Source organism: Sorex fumeus, unplaced genomic scaffold (assembly GCF_029834395.1).
Source record: "Sorex fumeus unplaced genomic scaffold, SorFum_2.1 ptg000103l, whole genome shotgun sequence".
Classification (NCBI taxonomy): domain Eukaryota; kingdom Metazoa; phylum Chordata; class Mammalia; order Eulipotyphla; family Soricidae; genus Sorex; species Sorex fumeus.
In genome coordinates this window covers 2748744-2771359 of record NW_026606160.1, presented here as the reverse complement: position 1 = coordinate 2771359, position 22616 = coordinate 2748744, and positions in this window count along the sequence as shown.

Here is a 22616-nt window from a genome sequence, read left to right as displayed (position 1 = left end):
TGGCCCCTGCCCGAACAGGGGCTGCAGTGCCGGGCTGCCTGGGCTGAGTCACCCAAGGAAGGGGCTCCCGCAACCCTACTCCCACCTGGGGCTGTGCGGGGCCCAGTGTGGCCGGCCCGACGGTGGGGAATATTGGGGGCGGGCTGTGACTTTGAGGTTCACAACCCCGCCTTCCCACAGAGGACCCTGTGATCAAAAGATTCCTCGCCTGGGACCGGCACCTGTTGGTCTCTGATAAGGTACCTGCTGGGGGTCACTAAGCGACTGTCCCAGGGACCCACCAAGCTCAACCTGCCTGGGTACCTTTGCTCTTTTTGCTCTTTCGGGGGGGGGTGAGTGTAAAACTTGGGGGCCACTGGATAGGGGCGGTGCGGTCACTGATGCAGCTCTTCGCTGCCCACTCCTGGGGCACAGGCACCCCAGTCTCTCTGGGTCGTGTCTGTGGGGTCCCTCTCCTCTTGATTCAGCAAACACCCACAAAGTCCTCCCCTTCGTCCTGCTTCCCGAGTTCTTGGATCTCCTTCCCCTCCGCCCAGCCCTGGTGACCTGTCCCCGAGTCTCCCCAGTACCTGCTGGCCATGGTCATCGCCTACTTCAGCCGCTCTGGCCTCTTCAGCTGGCAGATCCGACGCATTCACTTCTTTCTGGCACTGTGAGTACTGATCCCAGGGAGCCCCAACACAGCCACGCTGTGATGCCATCAGCCTCCATCAATCCCTGGGGGCCCTCCGCCGCAGTTCCCTGAAGGAAGGAGGTAGGTGTGAACACAGGCGGTGTGCTGTCCACAGCTACCTGGCCAACGATATGGAGGAGGACTACCAGGCACCCAAGCAGAACATCTTCGCCTTCCTGTATGGCCACAGCCGCCTGCAGCGGCCCCTGTTCTACCGGCTCCGTCTCCAACTGCTGCGCTCCATGGGCTGGAGAGCCTGGGTGACCCGGGAGGAGTGCGAACAGGTAGGGCTGCTGGGGGGCATGGAGGGGGCTGTCCGCAGGCTGGAGAGGACGAGCGAGTCAGCAACATGGGCCCCATCTGTCTTCGCAGATCCAGGCCTACGACCCTGAGCTGTGGGTGTGGGGCCGAGACCGTGCCAATCTGCTGTAGATCCAGGCCAGGAGGCGGGGCACGGAATGAGGGGGTAAGTGGCGCTCTGGGGTGCAGACCACAGCCAATCTGTCAGGGAAGCCCAAGGGAGTGCTCTGCCTAGACCTCATCTCCTGCCTTAGCCACCAGAGCCCAGTGCTGGCCCCCAGCACACTCACGTCTGCTTCCCTGGGGTGATGGAGAGTTGGAGGGGGGTTCCAGCCGGACCCCCAGAGGTCCTGTTCCTGGCACTGGGATCACCCTCGGGTCAAGGTCAAGAGGCTTTAGGAGCAGAGATGGGAGCTGGGTTCAGGGTGAGGGAAGTTCCACATGCCCTCAGACTGTCAATGATCCTTTCCATCCGTCCAGGGCCTGCCCGTGCCCAGAGCATCGCCACCAGGACTGTCATCGGATGCCCAAGACACCAGAAACTGGCCCAAGGGAGAGAGGAATTCACCTAGAAGCAGCCTACAGGCACTTGGGTTACAGGTGAAGACCCACACACCTGTCCCCCAACCCCTTCAGACCACCTGCTACAAGGTACCAAGGAGGAAAAAGTCCGGACTCTGCCCAATTTCAGCCTCCTATGTGGACAATCTAGAAAAATCCAGAATATCCTGGAATATTATGTTAAGACTTGGGCGCACTTCAGGAGTCTGGCAAAAGGCAACAAAAAAATCCACTTTCTTTTATGTTCCATGATCTGGAAAGTTTCCCCAATTTCAGATCAAATGCTTGAGTCCACTGTCCTGGAAGGTGAGAACCTTAGCCCCAGCTTGAAGAAAAGGGGCTGCGAGGGGCAGGAACAGTTGGGTCTGGCTAGACCTGCTGGGGGACACTGAGCCCTGTGTGCTGACCGCTGGTTAATGGCGGTCTCACAATCTTTGCCATAGAAATAGTTCTCATAGTTTATATTTAAGGCATCCTAAATTGACATCGCCAGCTCACATGCTGTTGCTTTCGTTTTGTGATGCTTATTCTTGTTTATGTCTCGTTTCTTCAATAAAGATAATTTTGGTTTTATGTTCAAGTCTTTTGAGTTTTAACTGGGATATTTAAAATAAATCTTTTCCTTAACGTCTGAGGCTCTTCCTAGGGGAAAAGTGGTCAGGGGCAGACATGGGCAGAATCAGAGCTCCATCCCACCTTGACAGCTGATGACCCCATCCCCAAGCGTTTTGGGTCACCTGGGAGGAGAGCGGAGGCCAGGGAGCCTCCTGTGAACTGTGGGAAAGTCGTGCTTCTGACACAGACCCCGGGACCAGGTGGTGTGGCTGCCTGTGCGCAGCAATCCCGGCACTTAATGGGGTGTTGAGGAGTCACAGAAGCAGCCCCAAGTGGGCTGAGCCTGGACGTAACACGTGAGAGGCCCCGAGTTTGGTCCCTGCCACCTGGGTCCCTGAGCACCTCTGGATGTGGCTCTGGTTCTTGCAAAGCCCGGAGTAGCGACAGAGGGACTCGGGGAACAGAGCTAGCAGCCAAGCAGCATGGACACGGACTGAACCCCAAGAGGAGCCAGGGTAGGGGGGACAGCAGGGCTGGCAGTAGGCCACAGGGCAGGCTCCTGTAGACCCAGATGTGGCTGTCCAGCCCTCATGTGACAGGGTGGGGAGAAATGGGGCCCCGAACACTTCGGAGATGCAGCAGAAGAAGAGAGATGGGAAGGGAGAGGGCTCAAGGGAGCTGAAGACCCGCACCCCATCGCTGCAGTGTGTGGTCATGGAATCCCAGGATCCCAGAAGCTCCGAGACAAGCGGGAGAGTCTCAGGATACACCCCCAAGTCCTGTCCCCAGATGATCTGTGACCACCAGTTGGAAGGTCTGGGCACGCAGGCCCCGTGGGAGTGCTGTGGGGTGATTCCCCGGACAGAACCCCTTTCTCCAGCCTCAGCAGGCTATTCCCAACTGGTCTGGACAGGCAGGGAGCCAGGGAGCAAATCGTTTCCCTTCCCAAGGGACTTCACCTTCCTTGCTAGGAACGCCCCGCCCCTCATCCCCCCAGTCTCTCTCTCTCTCTCTCTCTCTCTCTCTCTCTCTCTCTCTCTCTCTCTCTCTCACACACACACACACACACAGCCTGTGCCTCCGAAGGCAGAATCTGTCCCTGCCTCCCGGCGACAGACTTGGGCACTTGGAGGTCTGGGGACAGACAGGAGGAGATGGAGCCCCGGGCTGCTCCTGTCCCACATAGCCTTGGCCATGCCCTGCCTGTGAGGCATCTGCCTTGCCATTACATATTCGCCACGACACGCCCATGCTCTCATGATCTCAGGCATCTCATGGTCCTCCAGCACTGCCAGGAATGACCAGAAGCACTGAGGTGGGTGTGACCCCAAAACACTGACAGAGAGAACAGGAAGAGAGAACAGTGGGGACTGCAGGAGAGCTCAGGAGGCACCAGAGTTCACCTCTGTCACCAAAAGGCTTTTCTGCCCACTGCTCTGGCCACAGGCAAGGACCACAGAGGTGTGAAGAAAAAAGTGGCGTGAGCTTCAAAACACAGACAAAACCACAACTGCAGAAGATTCCAATCTGCCTGACCTGCTCTTACAACAGTTGAGACAAGTGCCCACGCAGGAGAAAATGGGAAGGCTAGAGCAGCCCTCAACCACACTCCCCGATGCACATTTCTAGAACACGCCAGCAGAGCAGGTGGTACTCCCCGTGCACCCCCCTTTCCCCCAGAGAGGATACTCCCAGCCACAGTTGAGGGGCTCTTGATTTGTCCATCTGCTGTGCACGAGTCACAAAGAACCCCGAGAGGCCGTGATCCACAGGCTCCTGTGAATAACTGGCCTGTGTTCTCCTGAACAGTCTGTGAAATGCCTGTGAGGACACTGAGAAAGGATTCTGCCTTTTACCAACTGAAAGTTTGCAAGAGAATTGCCCATTTGTCAGGAAAGATCCTTCAACAGGACTAAACACAGTTAGTCCCAGAGAGAGCCGAGAGGGTAGAATGCAATCGAGGACGGAAGGCCCCGGAACTGCTGGACCAAGGAGAACCATCCCACCAACCTGAGCATCAAACCGTCAGAGCCCTAGGCACTAACTAAAGCCCCACAAGAGGAAGGCACCAGGCCAGCGGTACAACACTTGCCTTGCACGTGCTGACCCCAATTCAACCCCTGGCACCCCATTGGATTCCCCCCCCAAGCCATGGTGGGGCCTAAAAAGGAAAAATACGAACCAAAACCAACAGCAAAAACACTGCAAGGGAGGCCCCCTAGACGTACTTTTTTATTCTGAGGCCAGAGACAGCACTCATGGCCAGAGAAAAGATGTAAATGGGGTCAAAGAGTCTGCCTTGCTTATGGTCAACTCAGCTCAATCCCTGCAACTGCATGACCCCCACACAACAGGGGCAGCCAAAAAGGCCCCTTCGACCCCACTATCAGGGTACCCCAGGGAATGCCCAGCACTGCAGGACTCAAGAAGCACTGTATGCATCCTTACTCCAAACCCACAAGAGAAACAGAAAGAGAATTACCAAGACCGCAAGCAACCTTGAAGATGAATTGCAGATTCAACTACTGCAACAACGTAAGAAGCTGTACCATGAATACGAACCGGAATCCTTACTCTCAGGAAACACTCTGATCTGATCTGATCTGAAACACTCCGGTCTAAAAGGACCTGACTCACCACATCGGCTCTGAAATAACTGAAGGAGAAAGCAAAAAATACTCACAGACTGACCATGATCAAGCAAGTGTGGGATGAGAGAAAGCAAAGGGGACTGGAGAGGCAGTGGAGGAGTTAACCTGCATCCATCCCAGCCCGACTGAAATCACCTGACCGCAGGGGCTGGGGCGACAGCAAAGCGGGTAGGGCGTTTGCCTTGCACGTGGCCCACCCGAGTTCGATACCCAGCATCCCAGGTGGTCCCCTGAGCACCGCCAGGAGTCATTTCTGAGTGCAGAGCGAGGAGTACCCCCTGTGCATCATCAGGTGTGACCCAAAGAGCAAAATCAATCAATCACCTGACTGAATATGGTCCTCCGAGGACCACCAGGGGTCACTCTTGAGCCCAGAGTGAGGACTCTGAGCACTATCCGGTGTGGCCCCAAGACCAAAAGGAGGGGGGGGGGGAAGAGAATATTTCCCCCTCAAATCCTTGCAACTTTCCTGAAAATCTGTCGTGTTTTCAAAATAATATGTTGAAAAAGATGCTAACAGGGGCCGACGAGGTACCTTAAGTGATAGAGCAGTTGCTGAACACGCGGAAGGCCTGAGTATGACCCTCAACACCATCACTGCACGGATGCCTGAGCACCGAAGGGGGAACCACGGTAGCCCCTGGCACATCTGGGGCCAGTTTCAAGCTGCAAGGCTTGGGCACTGGGAATAGCCACCTCCCACCTCCTGCAGAGAACCACTTGATGTGTTGGGGGATCTGTGAAAAAATGCTAAAAAATGGGGACAAATGTAATGCAAATTATCACAGGGCCTCCAAACATCCTGTACTCTTGTACATAGGACTGGATTTTCATTACCAGAGTGAATCTGGAAACGTGTCCATCTGTCTAAATGATTGTCTGGGTACCAGGAAAACACACCTTAGTTCTAGTAACACCACAGGCCTGGGCTGCTCTGTGTACCGACCAGACGGTCCAACAATTCTCAGAGAAGTCAGCCCAGGTCTATCAATTTTTAAGGTTCTGAGCCCCAAGAAATCTCCCAAATCCAAAGATGCCAAAACCCACAGGTAGCTCTTATTGACAACAGGCATTTTTTTCCAGGGGGCAGTTCCCATTTCTTCTTACTGCAATAAAAAACCAGCCTCCAAGTGACACCCGGATGCCAGCATGAGCCCTGAATGTGGAAACACCCGTGACGGAGACACTTGGGCTGAGCTGCCCTCACAATGGCTTTCCCATGCCCACTCCCTCCTTCACCAACAGCACCCCCACTCCACGGGCAGGACTGGGCAGTGGGGAAAGTGCTGCTTGCACCCACCCAGCTGACCTGAACTTGACTCCCAACACTACCCTTGGTTCCCAAAGGAGAGACTCTGAGCACAGACAGAGTCAGGATGTCAGCCCTAAGCACCACCAGAGGTGGCGCCCGAAAAACAAAACACAAAGGAAAAAAAGAACCACCTAAAAGGAGGCCAGAGCAACAGTACAAGTAAGGCCAGGCAGAGACCCAAAACCAAGAAAAAATAAAAACAAAATATAAATGCAGCACAATCCACATAACCTATTCTGCATCACAGAACCAAGGGGCAGGTACACCGCTGGGTCTGGCAGAAATCCCAAATCCCCTACCCTTCCTACACACAAATAAAAGCAAAGAGGCAGTTACGTGGCTACAGCAAAGGTTAGGAATCCAGCAGTATATTCTCGAGAGTCAGTTCTTTACTTTGTCTTTGCTTGGGGGCCACACCAGGCAGGACTCAGAGCTCACAAGCAAGGCTTTAACAGACTATATGATTTTACGCCCTTGGTATGTGATTTTGTGTAAAGAAAAGGAGAAGAAATATTACACTTGGCCTAAAAGAAATCTCAATGGTGAAAAGTCTGTAATTTTTCTCAGAACCTCCAACTACTTCCCTACAGTCAGTGTTTTGCTGTGGAAGGGGAAAACTGACACCTGTTATGGCGGCAGAACTCAGCAAAATCAGTGAGGCCCCAAGTTCCTGGAATTGAAACAGTCTCGGCTTCCCAGAAATGGAACAATGTGCAACTAGCCAACGTGAACCCACCTGGGAAAGTTCCTGTGCGCTGCCAGTGGGCTCAATCAATCATTATGGCCCTAGTCAAAATGTCCCAGAAATTGTCTTTTATTAACCCTAAAAGAAAGAGCTTATGTATCCATGAATGATTATGGAAAACAAATTTTTAACTACTGCCTCACCACTGTTAGCCTAGACACATCCCAATACAACTGACTAGCTAAGTTTTTTCTGAAACTATACAAAATGCACTGCTTATGTAATCAAACCCTATATAAACTGCTACCTGACGTCGGTGTCCCTATCAAGAGGCCACTCCGTGGGTGAGATAGTTGGCTCCAGTATATTGGATTACAACTCCTACTGCCTTCGCATTATCAAGTTCATGTCTCTTTCTATCTTGCTGCTTGGAAACCGATAGCTTCGGGCTTAATAGTTAAAATATTCCAGAATGTTCACAACCAAGAACTTACAATGAACATATCAACTGAGGGCAGGAGAAAGCACACCAGGCTGGGGTGGATTGTCAGCCAGCTGAAAGCCCAGGGGGGCCTTTCCTGGTACCCAATGTCCACCAGTACTATGAACAGAGAGCAGGCTGCAGCCCTCTTGGCACTGTCAGATGTGGCCCCAAATCCCACCTCATCTGCTCCACTTGTAGTGAGATAGACCCGGAAAGAGGAGCTCAAACGGTGTATCATGTGGTTTAAGGTGGGGTACATGGAATCTCAAGGACATCTGGACAGAGGGGCAGAGTCCCTGACCATCGTCAAGTTTGTAGCAAAAAGGGAGCTGGAGTGATAGCACAGCAGGTAGTGTTTGCCTTACAAGTGGACAATCCGGGTTCAATTCCCAGTATCCCATATGGTCACCGAGCACCAACAGGACTAATTTGTGAGTACAGAGTCAGGAGTAACCCCTGTGCATCGCTGGGTCTAATCAAAAAATCAAAAAGAAGCAAAAAAAAAAAGAGAACAGACAGGAGTGATATTCACAAAGCCCAAAAAGATGTTCAAAGAATGCTCCATTGTCATGACAAATTCTGGAGTGAGACTTTTTTCTGCGGGGGGCTTTGCGCCACACCTGGCTGTGTTCATTGGACCCTATGAAATGATGGGGATTGAAATCAGGCAAACTACGTGCAAGGCAAGCGCCCTACCCGCACCTTGTCTGGGAGAGATGGTCAATGGGTAGGGCTCTGCTAAGAAACTTGGCAGATAAAAAAATATTTTTTTCTGTAGAAAAATTAAATAGGGTAAGCAGAGACAGTACATAGGATGCTTTTCTTTCTAGCTGCTAAAACACATTCAGTTCTCCAAAGCAGTTAGGGTACCCAAGCAGTGCCAGCAACAATGTTGAGCTCAGATGCTAAACTTAGCACAGAGCACTGAGTGTTGTGAGTCAAAATTGACAATTCAAAAAGACAATAATAAATCAAATTTTTTCTGTGCAATGGGGCTGGAGACATAGTACAGCGGGAGAAGTGCTTGTCTTGCAAGCAGAAAAAACAGATTTGACTACTGGCATCCCATATCCCTGAGCACCATCACGTGTAACCAAGTATAGCAAGGTGTATCCCCCACTAAAAAAATAAATAAAACAACTAAAACGGAATTAACTGAAATAAATCGATCAAGTTGAGGGAGCCAATGGTTCAGTCTAAGGAATGAAAGGTGGCCAGCAACAAGCTATTCTGGAGATAATCCCCCAAAAATCCCCTGCCTCCACCTCTAAGCAGCCAAAATGGGAAAATCCTGCACTGTGTGCACTGTGACTGAAAACAGGGGTCGGGGGTGGGGGGGGCATCTTATACTATGTCTATAAATAGTAACCAGGTCTTTGAGAAGCTAAGTTGGAACATTCTAGCTAAAATTTTCTTATGCCCATTGAAGTCATTGACATTAATAGCCCAGTATTTTCATCATTAAAAGAATGATTTACAGTGCGTATTCACTAACTCTCATTTAACACACGGTCGAGAATTCAAATTTGAGCCCACTATTTCCTTAATTCCTTCTTGCTAAGAAATAACAATGATTTTAAAAGAAATTACTTTCTCGTTTGTTCCATTGTTTCAGGAACTTTCCCAGCACACCTTTCCTCTTCAAGCTCATTTTCTTCCCTAACTCCATGCTTTTCTGACCACTCGGGGTTTCCTTTTCAGGTTCTGCGGTGATCACATCTGGCCGTGCTCCTGGTATCCTATGTGGTCATGACGTTCGAACCAAGGTTGGCTACATGCAAGGCCACTGTCCTCCTTACACAAAAAAAAAAGCTAACTTCAGAAAAATCTCCTCTGATCAATAGCACAGCGGGTAGGACATTTGACTTGTTTGCAGCCAACCCAGGTTCGATTCCTACACCATGCTTAGTGAACCCAGTAAGCTACTAAGAGTATCTCACCTGAAAATCAAAGCCCGGCAAGTTACCAGTGACATATTTCATATGCCAAACACAGTAACAAGTGTCACAATGGAGATGTTACTGGGCCCGCTCAAGCAAATCAATAACAATGGGAGGACAGTGACAGTGACAGTTTCCTAAAAATCAATTAATAAGTAAGATACAGCTTTCGTCAGGAGCACTCGGTGTGTCCCGGGTGAGGGGCCGCCATTCCTGTACACTATCATCGAGTTACCCCACCACTCACAATGCAGAGACCACAGCGGTTTAGGGCAGTCAGAGCGACCACAGGGTGGCTGGTGAAACAAAAGGGACGTTTCCCATGCATGCAACAGACTCAGCATACTTCTTTCTCTGCTGTCAGATATTTCGTGTGTGTGTGTTTGTGTGTGTGTGTGTCTGAGCCAAAACCAACAGTGTCAGGAGAACTCCTAGCTCTGCATTCAGGGATCTGTCCTGGAATATTTAAGGTTTACTGGGATGCTGCTGGTCAAATCTCTGTTAGCTGAAAGCAAGGCAATCACCCTACTTGCTGTATGATACCTCTGGCCCTTTCAACGTAAATTTCTTCCCAGCAAGCCAGGAGTGACCCCTGAGCAAAGCTCCTCCCCCCCCCCCGCCGTCACAATAAGAACATATTCCTTCAAAAAAAAAAAAAGAAAAATTAAACCCTTGACCTGCTGTACTCACCCCAAGAGCCAGTATCCAGAAATCGCCCAGTCAGGGAGAGATGAAGCATAGAGGAATTTACGTAACTGAACATGAGTCTAAATTCCTCATCTGGAAAAAACATCAATGTTGGGATAAGACCGACAGTAAAGCAGATAAGATGCTTACCCTCCTCACCCAAATCAAGCCTAAGCATCCCAGATCCCAGAGCACCACCAGGAATGATTCCTGAGCACTGAGCCAGGCGTGAACATCGTAGGGTGGGTCCTCTCTAACATTCCCCCCAAAAACATAAAAAACTAAAACAAATCCCCAAATTAAAATTCCATTGGCCGAAACTGCCCACCTGCGTGAACCACACTTCCAAAAAGGCCCCGCCCCATCACAACCGCCAATGAATAGGACGGTCTGCAACAGAGTCTCTTGCCTTTAGGGGGCTGCAGCCCCGACCCTGAACATGAATCTGCAGATTCTATAGCATCTACGTCAAGGCTAAAGGCTTCAGGATTTGTACCGGCAAGTCCCATGTTGGGAGTGTTGGCCACTCAAGCCCCTAGCCCTTGGTGGGTTCCGCAACCCCAAGGCCTGTAGCCCCAGTGCTCAGCCCCATGCCAAAATGCCACAAGGACACACTCATTCCCACAAGCCCTGCACTGTGTACAGACCCCACTGCACCGCCCTAAGCTCCGCATCACTCTGAAGCCTCTACTGCACCCCAGGAACTGCCTGGATGTCAGGAACCCAGTGAGAGAGCAAGCACGAAAGCGCTTCCCAGGTCCGAATGGTCCCGCTACGAACAACGTGGAGACTGAGAGTTCTGGGATGCTAACGGGAGGATGCTTGTGTCCTGCCACAAAATTGGTCCTCAGAGTACCCCTTCTACGAGGGGCAGCCACTTTTTACTTTATCAACGAGACTAAAGGAGGCCTGAGCCACTGACCTTGTCCCTCGTAAATAATGCACTACAAAAGCCCCATATGTTCAGTGTTTTTTTTTAACTCAAACAGACACATGTGGAAATAACTCCCTTTGCAGAAGGCGGTAGAGAGAGAGAGAGCACAGCGGTAGGGCGTTTGCCTTGCACGCAGCCAACATGGCCGACCTGAGTTCGATTCTTCCGCCCCTCTCGGAGAGCCCGGCAAGATCCCGAGAGTATCTCGCCCGCACGGCAAAGTCTGGCAAGCTCCCCATGATGTATTCGACATGCCACACACAATAACAACCAAGTCTCCAATGGGGGACCTTACTGGGCCCGCTCGAGCAAATCGATGAACCATGGGAGGACAGCGACAGTGACAGCAGAAAGCTGACACACCATACCAAGAAAAAATAAAATAGATTCCAGTCAGGGTTCAGTTCAAACTCAGCGTGGAGCTCAGTGTTGAGCGCCTGATGCACGGAGTGAAGGCAACCCTGCATCCCTGGAGACACGACGAGCCACAGGGGCCATTGAAAACATCTCACCAAAATGGATGGCTCTCAGGATCAATCCGTTTTTTGGTCCTTTTATTTTGAAGTTCGTCTTCTTTAGAGACACACCAAGAAATCCTCAGGGATCACTCCTGGAGGGTCTGTAGGGGAGCAAATGGATGCAAACCTTTCTCCTTCTCACTGCGCTGACACTAGTGCCCTCAAACTGGTTTTCTTTTTCAGTTTTGGCTTTTTGGGTCACACCTGGTGAAGCACAGGGGTTACTGCTGTCTCTGCACTGAGGAATTACTCATGGTGGTCCCCAGGGGACCAAAACGGACGCCAGGAATAAAACCCGGGCCGGTCGCGTAAAAACCAAGTCTACACCAACTGATCTATGGCTCCCCCCCCAAACCCCAAACTAGTTGTTTTGAAGCAATTACCAGTTTCGATCAAATGGAAGAAATAGAAATAAACATTTTGTTCAAAGGAAAAAATAGAAATTTCTTTCGGTTTTGAGCAGTGATTTCACCACCCAGGGAAGCGAAGCAAGGGCCTCTACGCCAAGCATTAGGCTCTAGATTTCCTCTCTGCAGTGCCCTGTCATCCACCATCAAAATCACATCCTTGATCCCCTCCAGCATAATATCTGTCCCCAATGTGTAAATTTTACCAGCTGACTCACATCCAGTGACTCCACTCTCAAATCAAATTGCTGCAATGCCAAAACCTGAATCTGCAGTTTCAGTTATGCAATGAAACGCAACAGAAGACTAAGAATTTGTGGAAAGAAATGAATGAGGCAGTGTGTTCTCAGGGCAGGACAACATCGCGATGGTTCTCACAATCCAAACAGGCCCAGAGCAAACAGAAGATCTGATTTGACCATGGGTGTGAGTTCCATGGCAATGCACACAAGATGGTCAGGTTTTGCTTTCTGACCAGACTCGGTGACGTTTGGGACACGTGACTGAACCAGGTCGGCCGAGTGCACATTAAGAAAGTCCCCACCGTACTAGCAGTCAGGCCCCAACTAGCTTTGTTGTAGGTTCACTCATTCACTACTTACTGTAAAAGGCAAAAGCTATTTTGCAGGCACCGCCATACCACAGGTTGTGCAGCCAGGCTGGAAACACAGGCGTCAGGGCCAGGAGTTTTCCTGGGGGCCTGAGTGAAGAGGCAGGAGGAGTAACTCATCAACACTGCCAGCTGTACCCACAAACTACATAATTCAATAAAACAAATAAAGGTGCGGTGGCCAGTGGTGATCCTAGAATGCAGCATGAGGCCTTGGGACACAGCCTCGAAGTGCCTCGGCTACTTCCTGCTAAGACTGCACTTTTGTTTGATGGACGCTCTCTGGCCCAGCCCTGATGCTCCCCCATCCCCCCTCCTGCCAGCCCTCAGCCCTGACTCCTCTTCAAACTCAGCACACTGGGGTAGGAGAAATGGCGCCAGATGCGTCCGACTTGCAGGCGGACAACCTGGATTTATTCCCCAGCATCTCATAAGATGGGTCTCATTCTCCTAACCCTGAAAGATCCTTTAATCAATTTTTAAGAACATCTCAGGGCTAGGACGAAGGGGCCTGCTCGAGGCAATCGACGAACTACAGGATGGTCGTGATCGTGATCCTGATCTCATAGGGTCCCCTGGACAGCACCCAGAGCGGTCAGAGTGCAGAGCCAGAAATAACCCCATGAGCATCACAGGGCGTGGACCTAAAAGCAAACAAAATACAAAGGGGAAAAAAGAAATGAAAAGAAAAAGCCCTTCGAGCCTCATGACTGAACCAGCAACAAGTGACAAGCAAACGCTGGGCCCAATGTTCTTGAGCCCCAAGCACAGGAGAAATGCACCCAGCGCCTTCCTCCCCCCACCAGGCAGCGGGGTGCTGCTGCTGCGCCTTCACGCTGCTCACCAGGGTACGAGGTACACCGAACACTGCCAGGGCCGATTCCTGAGGGAAGGTTCAGGAGACCCCCCTGAACACGCCAGGTGAGGCCCCAGCCCTCTCGCACCAAAGGCCAAAGAATGAGCCCCCCGGGTTCCCTTGCCGAGGGAAACCGCTTATCTCTGACTCCTTTTCAACCCGCCTAGACACGAAAGTCGGCCTGGAACGTGGGGGATGTGGGTAGGCAGCTGGGGGCCATTCTCGAGATGTCCCCACGCCCCACCCCTGGTGAGGCCCCCGGGCTTCGAGGGTCCCTGGCGCAGAGCCAAAGCTGTGGTGGTCCCGCAAGGGCCATGAGACTTGCGGGCAAGCTGGGGCTCCCTCGGGCTCCAGCACGTTCCTCTCCGGTTGGGGGCCAGAGCGATGGGTTGGGGGGGAGGGCGAGGGTCTCGTGCCCCCGACCCCATGGGGCCGCCCTGGCCAGGGCCACCAGGACGCACAATGTGAAACAAACCTGAGAAGGAAACTCTTGCTCTTCTGGTGGTCCTGATTTCCGTTGTTCCTGACACTTTCCGACCGAACGACTTTCTCTCTCCAACCTTCCACCTTACTTGGCAGCCCAACTGCCTGGGACCTACGCCCCCTCCTCACGCGCCTCCGAAATAAAAAACTCCCTCCCCTCTATGCGATGCGCTACAATAGAAATGAGTAGACAGACAAACCTCTCCAAAAGGCGGGCGCTGGGGGCGTCCCGCGGTGGGGAGACGGCGGAGGCTCAGGGCTGCTCCCAGATCGACCACTCACTCTCAGTCCAAGGCCAGCGAGGAAACTGGCCCTATCCGAAGCCCCTGCGCCCTGGCCGCCCCCTTCCCGCCCCACCCCCGCTCCTCAGGAGGCAACAAACAGGGTGGAGATTGCTCCGCCCACAAAGACCCCAGGGAAAGGCGGGGCTCTGTGACCTCACCAACACTTCTGGTCAGAGTCTTAAAGGGCCAGACACCACATAGGGTCGGGAAAGTTCATTGTTTCCCCATTTCTGATAATGATCCCAGGAGTCCCTCACAGGGAGCCAGATCTGCTACAACAGCATTATTCTAGAAAGTTCCTGCAGGTTCTGGTCGGGTTCGAGACAGGTTCTCGACTTGCATGCAGCCATTCCAGGGATAAATCCAATGAGCACGGCACAGGGTAACACCTGAGCAGGAACCCAACAGGACCACAAAAAGCAACACTGGGTTGGAACAAAACTCCAGACGCCCCCTCTCCCCCAATGCCATATCCCACATTCCCCGTTCCATGTTCTACGGATGAGACGGAGACAGACAATGTCAGCAAGTGACTGACTCAGAGCTATGTGAGGGCATAAAGTGCCTGTAGTTCCTGTATTGAAGCCGCCCCCAATTATCTCTGGGCAGGAAAAGTGACCCCAATGACACTGACGGCCCCAGGCATCCTTGAGCAGTGAGCTGGGGGTACTCATGGAGCACCCTCTGGGCATGGCGCCAAAGACAGAACAGAACAAACAGACACAAACGTGGCCTCAAACAGGAGAGTGTTGGGCACCCCTGTCAGCAGCCACATTGAGGGCTCCCTTCTGAAAATGTGCTCCTGTCACTACAGTATGTCATCGTGTCATTCTCCCATACCTGCAGACGGTGCGTCACCATGTCTCCAGCATCTGTTAGCAGGAGGCTCAGGACAAAGACCTGGGGGAAAGGTCAAAGCCGTCAGCACCAAAGCGGGTCCCAGCCCCCAGGGTTCTGACTGCAAATCCCTGCACTGGAGCTGGATACACACCTACCAGCCCCCACCTGGGGAAAACACTGCCCGATGCTCCTTCCTCTACTACTTAGGAAAAGCAGCTCGGGATCCGGGATGCCTGTGGAGAGAGGAGCCCTGGGCTCAGTGTCTGACTCAGCCCTGGGACTCTTTGCTAGACCCCATAGGAAGGTCGCCACAGCCTCATCCAGGAGCTGACTCTGAGCCCAGTTGCACAGGGCATCAGCACCACCTGTAGGCCGACATCAAGCTGACCAAACGCCTGAAAGTGGCTTTGCCATGGGAGTAGCCACAGGCTCTCTGCATGGACAAAACTTCATTCTCTCCCCCGCAGGGCAGGACAGGGCCATGCGACTGGGTGCTCTCTCCTGAGGACCAGGGTCATTCCTGGACCCTGGGCAGCTAAATTCAAGGCTCCAGCACATCGCGCAGGACCCTTGTTCGTCTGGTGCTGAAATACAGCTACCCTGAATCAGCACACTGGCATGAACCTCATCCAGCACTCGCTCCTGCTGTGCAGCAATATACTTGAAAACCACACACACAGCATGTTTTACAGCAAAATCATCTTACTATGCAGGCCGTTGACTAAAGACCGTGATGTGTGTCTACCTTTGAACTATAATAAATATCCTACCTTGGAGGACTGGGTGATGACACAGCAGGTATGGATGATCAGCTTGCAATGGGCTGACCAAGTCCTCTACTCAGGCACCCGACTGTCGAGGGACCCCAACAGCTGTGATCCCTGAGGTCAGAGCAGAAGAAAGGCCTGAGTGCTGTAGGGTGTGCCCCCAAAGTACAGCAACGACAAACAGTAAACTCTATCCAAACAGAGGGAAAAAATCCACGTATGATGACAAATTGTAGCACAAAATATTTCAAGAGTCAAACAGTGGGTCCTTAAAACCTTGGTTCCCAGCTTTGTGTGCTGCAGGAGCACACTTCTTTCTCTGCTTTCAGATATTTCCTGTGTGTGTGTGTGTGTGTGTCTGTGTGTGTGTCTGTCTGAGCCAGAACCAACAGTGTCAGGAGTACTCCTAGCTCTGCATCCAGGGATCTGTCCTGGAATGTTTGTGGTTTATTGGGATGCTGCTGATCAAATCTGTGTTAGCTGCATGCAAGGCAAGCACCCTACTTCTGTACCATACCTCTGGCCCTCTCGAAGTAAATTTCTTCCCAGCAAGCCAGGAGTGACCCCTGAGCAAAGCTCCCTCTCCCCACAAAAAGAGCATCTTCCTTCAAGAAAGAGAAAAAATAAACCCTTGACCTGCTGTACTCACCCCAAGAGCCAGTATCCAGGGATCGCCCAGTCAGGGAGAGATGAAGCATAGAGGATTTTTCGTAACTGAAGATGAGTCTAAATTCCTCATCTGGAAAAAAACATCAATGTTGGGATCAGACAGACAGTAAAGCAGGTAAGATGCTTGCCATCCTCACCCCAATCAAGCCTCAGCATCCCAAATCCCAGAGCACCACCAGGAATGATTTGTGAGCACAGAGCCAGGAGTGAGCATCTTAGGGTGTGTCCTCTCTCACATTCCCCCGCAAAACATAAAAACAACTAAAACAAACCCCAAAATTAAAATTTCATGGGCCTAAACCGCCCACCTGCGTGAACCATGCTTCCAAAAAGGCCCCGTCCCATCACAACCGCCAATGAATAGGATGGTCTGGAACAGAGTCTCTTGCCCTTAGGGTGCTGCAGCCCTGACCCTGATCATGAATCTGCAGATTCTACAGCATCTGTGTCAAGGCTAAAGGCTTCAGGATTTGTACCAGCAAGTCCCCAGGGAAAGGCAGGGCTCTGTGACCTCACCTACACTTCAGGTCAGAGTTTTAAAGGGCCAGACACCACATAGTTCTCACCAGGTACTTTCAGGTCGGGAAAGTTAATTGTTTCCCCATTTCTGCTAATGATCCCAGGAATCCCTCCCAGGGAGCCAGATCTGCTACAACAACATTATTCTAGAAAGTTCCTGCAGGTTCTGGACAGGTTCGAGACAGGTTCTGGACTTGCATGTAGACCTTCCAGGGATAAATACAATGAACACTGCACAGGGTAACACCTGAGCAGAAACCCGACAGGACCACACAAAGCAACACTGGGTTGGAACCAAACACTAGACGCCCCCTCTCCCACAAGGCCGTATCCCACATTCCCTGTTTCATGTTCCAGGGATGAGACAGAGACAAACAATGTCAGTGAGTGACTCCAAGCTATGTGAGGGCATAAGTGCCTGTAGTTCCAGTATTGAAGCCTCCCCAAATTACCTCTGGGCAGGAAAAGTGACCCCAATGGCACTGACGGCCCCAGGCATCCTTTTCTCCCACGGACAGACACATGCTCTGAACCACACACACTGCAGTAACTGAACATGAAACTGTGTTACTGAGCAGGCAACACTCTTCAGAGCGGGAAGGACAAAACAGGAGAAACACATGTCCTGGGGACAGAGTCACAGAGACATATGCCAGGGCCCATACAGAGCCTACATACCCTGGGTCCTGATGACCGTCAGGGGTGAATCTAGAGAACAGAGCCAAGAGGAAGCCATGAGCATCTACACTGTGGCAGAGAAACAAAAATGAAAAATAACAAAGTAGCAGGATGGAGTAACAGTACCGTGGGTCCAGGAAACCGGGTAGGGCTGGCGATCCCTGCTGTCCATATGGTGCACCAAGAACTCTGAGGTGCAATGTTGGAGTGCAGAGCCAGGAATAATCCCAAGAATCATGGGGTGTGGCTACCTATCAGCTCCTAAAACAAAACAAAACAAAACCCAAGAGGTTATTCTTGAATCACCAGCATCGCATGCAATCTCCGAGATCCCCAAGTCGATCCCCAAGGTCAAACCGGTGTGACCCTGAGCACTGAGTTGGGAGTACTTCTTGAGCACCATCCAACGTAAATAGAACAAAAGAAACAGGGACGGAAGTGGCCTGAGCACAATCTCCCAACCTTGACCAGAAGTTTCAACACTGGAGCAGAAAATGCTCTGATCGGTGGAAATTATCCAGCACCAGAACCCTGACCCATCTGGGAAAGACACTGCCAGAAGATCCTTCCTCTCCTGCAGATGCAAAATGAGTTGGGATCTGGGCTGTCTGACCAGACTGGAGTAATGGGCTCGGGCTACAGGAGAGGAAACTGAGCCCTGGAACACTTCCCAACAGGAAGTTTCCTACAAGGCTGGCCAGGGACTGACCCTGAGCCCATGCGTGTAGGAGTATTAGTGCCCCCTGCAGGCCTCAACCAGGGCTGCCCCCACCACACCCAGTGAACAAACCCCTGTAAGTGGCTATGCCATGGGGGCAGAAAAAGGAACTCATCATGGACAAACCTTCAGCCACCCTCTCGCAGGGTGGATAGGGACACGAGCATGAGAGATATCTCCTGGAGACCAGGGTCACTTCTGGGTCAAGGGAAGCACAAGGCAGAGCCTCAGGTCTGTCGACCTAGCCCCCGACTCTTCTGCGTGCTCTTTTACTCAAATCCCCAGTCAGCACATCTGTATGAGCTTCATCCAGCACTCGATCTTGTCTTGCGTGTTGTATAGTATAATAATCCTATACCCACGCTGTTTACAGGACCACGATATGAACTGTTTCTATTTTTCAACTATAAATATTCTATTTGGGGGGACAGAGTGATAGTACAGCATGTTATTAGCTTACCCAAGGCATATCTTAATGTCCTCTGACCTTGGCAGCAGTGATTCCTGAATTCAGAGTCTGGAGTAAGGCCAGAGCACTGTAGGTTGTAGCCCAGGCAATCACAGGAAGTCCTGAAGAAACGTTTGCCTGATTTTGAATTTAAAATGATTCTCGGCAACTTTATGGTTTGTCTCTGCCATAAACCCCTTCAAAACAGGGCCACTGGACCAAGACAGAATCAGAGCAATGACTGTAACAATGGCGAAACTTGGCTGTCCAGAGGAATGGGTGGTTTTGTATGTATGCATTTAATTTAACAAAGAGAAAAATCCCCAACTGCTAATAAAATTCTAGGATTAAAATTGATGAGACGACAAACTTGCAATATCAATAGATGTAGATAATTTGAGTGATCACTGTTATATTTGATTGCAGGATTTTTAAAACTCTAAGAAATTTTGAAGCTTTTTGTTGCTTCAAGAACTTTTAACCTATTTATGTTTATTTATTTATTTATTTTTTTAAGTCACCTTCCTCCTGACTTCCATCACCAAGACCCATTATTTACAAGTTAACGTACAGGTGAAGTTCAAATGCTGAGACACTGCTAAAGCCTAAGCCCAGGTTATAAACAGGAAGTACTTTCCCTTATAGTACTGATGTCACTGGAAGCTTGTCCCATGCTACGTGGATTGCTTCCTTCTTGTCTGCACTTCTGCGGCCCCCAAAACTACTGGTGCAAAAAAAAAACACCTTGTTTTCCCGAGGGGCACTCCTCTGAACGTGGGGATACTTTGTAGGGATCAACTCATCTAGTGTGCATTTTAGGATGTCTAAAAGGCTTGAGAGGTATGCAAAGGACTTGCCACATTTACAAACATAAGATTCTCTCAAGTATGCATTTTCATATGGCTAATAAGGGTTATGGATTGAGTGAATGTCTTGCACACTATTTACATATATAAGATTTTTCTCCACTTTGACTTTTCAAATGCATAATAAGGCTACAGGGTAGAGTGAAGACCTTCCCGCATGTCAGACATCTACGTGGTATCTTTAGGGTATGATTTTTTTCTGTGGTTTGTAAAACACCAAGCTTGAGTGAAGGCCTTCCTACAGATCTTATATATGTAGTCTGTCTCTAAGATCAATGTTCCTGGGATTCTAAGGCTTGAGGCCATAATGTAGGGCTTCCTTCATTGCACACATATATGTTTTCCTTCCATTATGAATATTACTATGTGTAATAAGGAGGAGTAAGTGAACGCGTCCCCGCAGTCCTTACATTTATAAGGGACAGCCCAAATTCATCTCAAGGATGGTAAAAGTGATTCGATCCTAAGGTTCTCTTCTCCAACTCCCTGGAACAGGCTCATGCCCACAACTGGTCACACATCTTGTGAACATGTGACTATGTGACTGAGAAGGTGAGGCTCTCAGAGTGGGAAGGACAAAAAAGGAGAAACACAGGTCCTGGGGCCTGAGATATTTGTAGCCATCAGGGTACATACATAACCAGCACACCTGGGTTCCCCTGAAGTCTATCAGGGGTGAATCTGGAGCACAGAGCCAAGAGGAAGCCCAAGGCAACTCTGCTGTGGCACAAAAATAAACGTGAAAGAAAACAAAGCAGCAGGGTGGAGTAAGAGGACAGCGGGTCCGTACACAGCAGGTAGGTCTGGTGATCCCGCCGTCCATTATGGTTCCCCAAGCACCGCCAGATGCGTCCAGAGCCAGAAATAACCTGAGAATCACTGGGTATGTGCCCTCCCCTTCCACACCTTCAAAAAAATTCTAATCAGCATTGGACCCCTGGCACCCCATATGGTCCCCCAGTCCCGAGAGCAGTGATACTTCAATACCACTAATATGGCCCATTCAAATCAACAAAATAAACAAAACAGTGGCCTCAAACATAGAGTCATTTAATCAGCCCAGGAGTCACATCCCCTTCTCCCTCCTGAAACAATCAGAAACTATCTGCCTGGGAAGCTTGTGCTTCCTGTCACTGCACTTGAGTCATTTTTCACTCTCCTGCCTGAGGATGGTGTGTGGCAGAGGTCATGTCACTATCTCCTGCTTTTGTTTTTCTTGAAGATCTGCAGGCGGCTCCATGCAAAGGCCTGAGCCATGAGCACTGGAGAGGAGTACAACCAGCCCTAACCCCACCTCGCCAGAAGTCCCTGTATTAGAGGGACTTCTAATACAATCCCAGCTGTGACCCACTGGACCTGGACACATCCTGGTCATGATTTACTGTAACCCAAAATCAGCACATGAGTCTCATCCAGTACAGTACACTACAGTACAGTACAGTACAGTACAGTCAGAACAGTAGTTCCTGACTGCAAAGCCACGAGTAACTCCTGTGCATTGTGAGGTGTGACCCGAAAAGCCAAAAAACAAGAACAACAACACATGTAAACAATGTTGTATCACAAAATTATCCAAATATCCAGGGTGTTTACTATGAACCATATAATGTGTGTCTGACATCTGGAATTTCTAGAGTGAGTCTCCTTTTAAACCATGGATAATGAATAATATTGAGTTGGTAGGTCCCATGGTACATTGCGTTTGGTGCTCTGTCTCTCCAGAGAAACAAAGACATAGCGAACACAACAATTAATGGCCAATGGACAGTGAACTGTGGACCTTTAATTCAGAACTGATTAGCAAAATTATAGAACATCTGAGGGGGTTCGAGGTCCAGGGCTGAATGTATTCTGATTTATCATTTACAGAGGTCAAGCATTTCAACAGAGGCATTTCTTTTGGGGGAATTATCTCAAGGAGACGTACTGCCTGAGACTATACTGAGAAATTCTCTCAGGGCGAATTCGCACAAGCATCCATGTGGTTTGCTCTTTCCCTGCTTGCACATATAAACAAGAAAATTTACTTTTTATTAATATTTGCAGTTATTTCGACATACACAGTAAGAAATAATCATTCCAAAACTTAGTTCTCTGGGGTTCAGGAGCTAAGGTTAAAAGCTGGCTGGGATTTTATCAAAAATTCCACATGGAGTGCTCAGGCCAGTTTCGCTTCCCACACCCCACAGCGTCAGGTCATTTCGGTCCTGGTGGCTTGGAAAAAAGATGGTGCTTTATGACTTCTAGGCCGTCCCATCTTGAAACCAGGGTAGCTTTGCTTCTTGCCCCAGGTCCATCCAGAGATTCTCAATAGGATCCAGCTTTCTGGAGTTAGAAACTATGGCAACTGAAGCCTGAGTCAAATAATTATGATGAATGCCCAGCAGTAAATATATCTCAGAGTCAAATAACTCACAAAAATTAAGAGTTTACCATTAACTTTTTTGTTGTTTTGAACCAAATAACATTGCTCTATAATGATAGATTATAGATTATATAGGTTATAGGGGAAATAGAAATGCAAATAAATGACTACATAAAGTCCTGAATCACCAGAAGACTTGACTTTTTGAGTTAAATATAAACTCAGGGGATCGGAAGTGCTCATAAAACCACTTCTTGGGGCGGGGGTAGGGAGAGGAAAATTCGCAATTCATTGATCAAGCCTAAAACACTTAAGGTAAATATCCAACACTCATGTAAAGACATATTCTAGAGTGAAATATTTAACGAGGATCCTTAAGTCCCCTTTTCCTGTTTTTTTTTTCTTGTTTGTATGCAGCAGAAATCCGTGTTTTCTCCTGAATACAATGACTCTTTCATTGCCCTCACATCCTCTATGTGTGTTTATGTCCATGTGTGTGTGTCTGTGTGCATGTGTTTCAATTTTGGACCACAACTGTCAGTGCTCAGTGAATATTGCAGCTCTGGTATCAGGGTTCAGTCCTAGGGGGGCTCAGAGACAATATGGAATAGCAGACGTAGATCGAACCTGGGTTGTCCGCTTGCAAGGCAAGCACCCGACTTGCTCTAGTATTGATCTGACCCTTTCTAAGTCAATTATTTCCTCCACATCAGCAAAGCTTCCCCAACACCATCACCCATCCCGGAAACCAACTATTCTCTTCAAAATAAAAACCCCAAAACTTTAGCCCCAGTACTCACCACAAC